Here is a 6757-nt window from a genome sequence, read left to right as displayed (position 1 = left end):
GAAATGTCTAGTAGATGAAGAAAGTTTTAACAGAACTTAAGCTGAACATTTTGCTGGAAAGTGGACAATTATTTATTTAGGCATTTGATTCTATTCCCTCCTTTGTGAAGTTCAACAATCTGATAAACGCAATTTAACAAATATATCCAAAAAGTAGAAAATTCCAGGATGCCAATAAAATACATTTCGTATTTATGCCTTTCTTTACAAATTGTCTTGAAGAGAACACCAATAAAGTTTTCTGGGTCTCGTCGCTGCTCTCATGTCTGATGTAATCTCCAAGCATTTGATTGGACGGCTTCAGGATGCGTCTGATATGATAATGAGTTGAGTTGTGATAAAAGTCAAACTCATGCACAGCAGCTCACCGTGGGACATCTGCTGAAATGGATGACATTCTGCATTTGAACCTTCAAAAGGTATAACATCCACTGAAATATGTTCTTGTGATTTGGATTCTTTAACACTGAACTGCAAATGTGTGTCTAACAATCATGTAATTTTCAGGTATCCAGAAAGATGGCAGGAGGAGACCCAGTGAACCGCACTTTTATTGACGACACACATCCCTGTTATGAGATAAATATCATCTCTTCCACAGTTAAAAGGAACCCTTCCACATTATGTGTTTTATTTTACATTTTCATCAGCTCTGTATCTGCTGTCACTGTGTTGGGAAACCTTCTGGTAATCATCTCTGTTATTTATTTCCAACAGCTGCACACTCCCACTAACTTTCTCATCATTTCTCTTGCTGTGACCGACCTGCTTGTTGGCTTTGTGGTGTTTCCTCTCAATGTGGAATTCTCTGCAACTTCATGTTTGTACAATTCTAATGTGCTTTGCAATGTACGAAACAGCTTTGACATAACACTGAGCACAGCGTCTATCTTCCACTTGTGTTTTATTTCCATTGACAGGTACTATGCAGTGTGCCAGCCTCTGACATACAGAACTAAAATTAATGTTCATGTTGTTGTGATCATGATATTTTGGCCTGGTGCATTTCAGTTCTGGTTGCTGTTAGTTTATTTGTTATTGGATTGAATGTTGAAAAATGTCTAGAAAACTGTTTATTTTTTGCAAATATTTTGGGACCAATGTTTTCATTTTACCTTCCTGTGATAATAATGTTGTGTATCTACCTGAAGATTTTCCTGGTGGCTCAGAAACAGGCACACAGCATCCAGAACTGTCACAGTAAAAAGAAAGGACTGACAGTCAGAAAGGTGGAAGGAAAGGCCACAAGAACTTTGGCAATTGTAATGGGAGTCTTTCTGATGTGTTTGTCTCCTTTTTTTCTGTGCTTAGCTGCTGAGTTCTTGGGAAGTTCCCCAGTGCCTGCTGAAGTGTTTGAAACTGTAGCCTGGCTTGCACTGTTTAACTCCATGCTCAATCCGTTCATCTATGCTTTCTTTTACAGCTGGTTCAGATCAGCTTTCAGACTCATCCTATCTGGAAAAATATTTCAAGGGAATTTTTCTCACACAAAATTGGTTTGAAGTTTTGCGGTGTTGAAACATCCATGCTTTATTATAGGATGTACTGTGTCGCCATAGATGCAATTTTTCCTTGTCAAATCAAGTATTCTTGTGATGTAAATAAAAACTGATATGAACAACTTGCCTGCGTGGAACATTTGATGAAGATGAACATTTATAAATCAGTGAAGCTGAAACTCAGACCAAGGCCAAATAAGCCATTTTATCAATCAATCAATCAAACTTTATTTGTAGAGCACTTTTCATATATATATAAAAAAAACAACACTAAAAACAGTCAAAAAAAACAAAAAAGAATAAAAACTGCACCATCAATCAGTACGCACCGCACCACACACACACACACACACACACACACACACACACACACACACACACACACACACACACACACACACACACACACTCCCATTATGTTGCAGAGAGGAGACATGGCATGGCACTGAGCATCAAGGGAAAACACCACCAGTGGGGCCGCCCACACCAGGAGAAGTTGATGGTCATTAATACTGGGGCTCCAGCGCTTGACCTCCAACCCCGTCAGACCAAGGGAACCCGCACACCAAAGTGTGGAGAACCCCAGGTCAGCCGGGACCAGAGGACCCGAGCACAGTAACCCCAGCAGACGACCGGATCCAGCTCCCGGTGTGAAGGACCCCCATCAGGAAACACTGGAATTAAACAGCTAAAAACTGAATAATTAATTAGTCATGTGCTAGTCTTAGCGTAGCTCGTTTCACTGACAGAGTAATTTATGACAGAGTAATTTATTCATTAACAATATCAAGAACTTACCGGAATGAAAATGTGTGGAACTAAACCAAACCAAACCAAACTACAGTAAACCAAACTAAACTATAGTAAACCAAACTAAACTATAGTAAACCTAACCAAACCAAACTAAACCAAACTAAACCTAACCAAACCAAACTAAACCAAACTAAACCAAACCAAACCAAACTAAACCAAACTAAACCAAACTAAACTAAACTAAACTAAACTAAACCAAACTAAACCAAACTAAACTAAACCAAACCAAACTACACTAAACAAAATTAAACTAAACCAAACTAAATTAAACTAAACTAAACTATACTAACTAAATACTAGTTTAAACAGTAAAGTATTCACAAAGCTGCCCTAGGAGCTAGAATGCTGTGGGAAGTGCGGTGCACTGAGCCCTATCCTCTAATGTCTGAATGTTATTCCCTTTAGTCCGTTCATTGCTTTTCACCTGTTGTCCCCCCCTTCGAGGGGGAGTCTTCTCCGGTTTCAGTTGCTGACTCCACTATTACGAGGGCCTACGAACAAGCTCCGTCCGGACCGGGAGGACACTCCTGTCGGTCCTGCCCGTGGACTGGCTTCGGTTCTACTGCTGGGATCCGTGGTTCTTGTGCTGGACCGTCCAACGGACTGTCCTCAACATTGTCCTAGGCTTTACTTCTTATTGTCTCATGCTAGCTGTTGCCAAAGCTGTCCGTCCCTGGGAGAGGGATCCCTCCATACTGTGGTTCTCCCCAAGATTTCTTCTTTTCCCACTGGGTTTTTGGAGTTTTTTCTTGCCGGATGTGAGGGTCTAAGGCGGTGGTTGCTTCGTTTTGTCTCGTTACTGTAAATATTGACATATTACCATTATGCTTATTCACTGTTTTTACTTTTACCGACCAATGTAACATCTTGAAGCCCTCTGAGGCAACTATTGTTGTGATACTGGGCTATACAAAAATAAATTGATTGATTGATTGATTGAACATATCAAGAGATATCTTGGGATGACATCGAACTTTATGTGAACACGTCTAACAGTAGCAATCCAGGCAAGTTCCCTCATGGTGCTTCCAAGCAGGAAAACCACAAAAAAAAAAACCAGCCCATTATCTAACTTTTTGCCCTTCCAGTCATGCCAGTGAGCCTTACAACCAGCAACACAGCAGTTTCAAACCATTTTTTGTCATTATTTTTCCAACTTCTAATGGATTTGCACTGTAGTGTATTTGTTGTACCCTTTCAAAATGGCGGATCAACATAAACAATGGCTCTGCCCCTTTTTTTCACATCACACTCCAAAGCTCAATACTTAGTGTTTTGGCTATAACTTTACTTATTGCAGCTTTCAAACGATGGTTAGAGTTTATGTCCGTAATCTCCGCTACTTGCAGCGATTACGTCACTTCCGGTTTAGCCACCGGAATTCGCCAAAAAAATTGAAAACAAAAAGCAGCATCACTGATTGGCTCGGCCGTTTCACAACCGAAGGGCCTGCAGGGGAGGGGAAGAGGGGCGGGCTCAGGGGAGCACTCTGCTCCTCTGCTGCTAGTATGGGAGGGGCTGCCTCTCTGAGCAGGAGAGAAACAAGGAAAGCTCAAACGCACAGGCACGAAGGAAAAAAACTGCTTTTGGGGGTGTTTTTGAAGGGCAAATAACTATATAACAAGGTTAAAACATACAAAAAGTGAATTTTGCATGATACAGCCCCTTGAAGATCAAATATTCATACTAATAAATTGTGGCAAATTATTATTTCGTCTACACAATTGTCTGGTGTCATTTCAGTTTAAAGGGGACATATTGTGCTATTTTTCAGTCACGTCATATAGGTCTCAGAAGCCCAAAAATATTTTTGGGAGAAAAGTTTGTTCTCCCCAAATTCATCCTTTGTTGAGACTTTCAGCAGTCTAAAAAGTGGCTCTGACGAGCCCTCCTCAGAACAGGCTGTTTCTGAGCCTGCTTCCATGTATGCACATGAATGCATCTGTTCACATCCACTCTCTCACACACACACACGGTGGGGGCACAGTCAGGGAGGGGAGTTAAATCCGCTTATTTCAGGATAAGCGGACCAAACTAAAACTTGACCGTTTCAACTTCAGTTTCATTTTCACAAAATGTGGTGCAGCAAGACAGGGAGGAATCAGACAATTTTGAACGTCGTAATGAGGCTACGGCAACATATACTGCTATAAAAAACTCTTCACAAAGGGAAAAAAAAAACATAATATGTCCCCTTTAATATTGTGAGGAGGACCATTTGAGTTTCCCCTGCTGGATAACAATAACCCCCAAAATCAATAAACCCTTTGTGGTAGATACCTTAACTCAACGAACCCAAACACCACATCAGCCTAGTTGAGTAAAATACCAACATGTTATTTTGTGTACAGTCATGGCCAAAAGTTTTGAGAATGACACAACTGTTAAGTTTACACAAAGTCCGCTGCTTCAGGGTTGCTAGGCATTTTGTCAGATGTTTCTATGGTATTATGAAATACAAATAGAAGCATTTCATGAGTGTCAAAGCTTTTATTGAGAATTAAACAGAATTCATGCAATAAGTCAATATTTGCAGTGGTGACCCTTCTTTTTTAAGACCTCTGCAATTCTCCCTGGCATGCTGTCAATCAACTTCTGGACCAAATCCTGACTGATGGCAGTCCATTCTTGCGTAATCAATGCTTGGAGTTTGTCAGAATTTGTGGGTTTTCGGTTGTCCACCTGCCTCTTGAGAACTGACCACAAATTGTCGATGGGATTAAGATCTGGGGAGTTTCCTGGCCAAGGATTCAAAATTTTAATATTATGTTCCTTGAGCCATTTTGTTATGACTTTTGCTTTATGGCAAGGTGCTCCATCATGCTGGAAAAGGCATTCTTCGTCACCAAACTGCCCTCGGATGGTTGGGAGAAGTTGCTCTCGGAGGACGTTCTGGTACCATTTTTTATTCATGGCTGTGTTTTTAGGCAAGATTGTGAAAGGGCCCAACCCCTTAACTGAAAGGCAATCCCACACATGAATGGTTTCAGGATGCTTCACTGTTGGCATGACACAGGACTGATGGTAGCGCTCACCTCGTCTTCTCTGAACAAGCCTTCTTCCAGATGACCCAAACAATCAGAACGGGGATTCATCAGAGAAAATGACTTTACCCCAGTCCTCAGCAGTCCAGTCTCTGTATCTTCTGCAGAATACCAGTCTGTCCCGGATGTTTTTCTTGGAGAGAAGTGGCTTCTTTGCCGCCCTCCTTGACACCAGGCCTTGCTCCAAAAGTCTTCGCCTCACTGTGCGTGCAGATGCACTCACACCAGCTTGCTGCCATTCCTGAGCGAGCTCTGCACTGGTGGTGGTCTGATCCCGCAGTTAAAGCGTCTTCAGGAGGTGGTCCTGGCGCTTGCTGGACTTTCTTGGGTGCCCACGAGCCTGTGTGGCAACAAGTGAACCTCTCTCCTTGAAGTTCTTGATAATGCGAAAGACAGCTGACAGAGGTGCAATCTTACTTGCTGCTATGGACTTCCCTGTTAGGCCCTTTTTGTGCAGTACAATGATGGTTGCACGTGTTTCTTTGCAGGTAACCATGGCAACAGATGAGGAACAATGGTGTCATGCACTGTCTTCCATTTAAAGTGTCCAGTCATGACAGAATGATCTCCAGCCTTGTCCTCATCAACACCCACACTTGTGTTAATATGTGTGACACCTGTCTGTCATTAAAATTAGGTTAATTGGTCCTTTTGTGGCAGGGCTGAAATGCAGTGGAAATGGCTTTTTGGTGATAAAGTTCATTTTCAAAGTGAAGAGGGACTTTGCAATGAATTACAGTTGAGCTGATTACTCCTCATAACATTCTGGGGGATATGCAAACTGCCATTACAAAAATTAATACCACAGACTTTGTGACAAATAATAGTTGTGTCGTTCTCAAAACCTTTGGCCATGACTGATGAGTCTGATGAGTGACGGGGTGCTACCAAGCGCCAACTTCAGCTCATAAAACATGAAGATAATGTGGAAGTGCAAAAGAGCTGTAATTCCGGGGAAATTCCAGCAGCACGATGTTGGTTTCAAAGAGAGCTCTGGTCTCATGGGGACCCATTCAAAAATGCCGATTTTCAGAGTGCAAATAAACATATAAAGCGTCCGCTTTCAGAAGATGTTCTCATCTCTATCAGTTTCTTCTTCACCAGATTCTGCTTTTCACATAAATCATCTGTTGATTTTATATGATGAGTTAAAGTTTTACATAAATCGCCCAATTACAGCACCTCCTCTGTCCACATGATGCGGTCATGTGAAAGGCTGGACCAATCACATTTGCATCTGGTTTCAAATGTTCAATATGGAGACGTCCTGCTGGACTCACTGAAGTCTTCAGAAGTCTTTGTTTTGGGATTACCTTTCATAAATAAATAAAGTTCAGATGCACATCCTTCTGGATAACAATTCCATGTATTGCTACTAGGGTGGCCATACGTCCGGATTTT

General features: G+C 41.6%; 1 pseudogene; it reads left to right on the top strand.

Annotated features, from left to right (window-relative positions):
• The first annotated feature begins 519 nt into the window (after window positions 1–519).
• On the top strand, window positions 520–2153 carry LOC115401491 (trace amine-associated receptor 1-like; annotated as a pseudogene).
• Window positions 2154–6757: the final 4604 nt, after the last annotated feature.

The sequence above is a fragment of the Salarias fasciatus genome, chromosome 15, assembly GCF_902148845.1.
Source record: "Salarias fasciatus chromosome 15, fSalaFa1.1, whole genome shotgun sequence".
Classification (NCBI taxonomy): Eukaryota; Metazoa; Chordata; class Actinopteri; order Blenniiformes; family Blenniidae; genus Salarias; species Salarias fasciatus.
The sequence above is the reverse complement of the archived record's forward strand: the minus strand, read 5'-3'. Positions and strand labels throughout refer to the sequence as shown.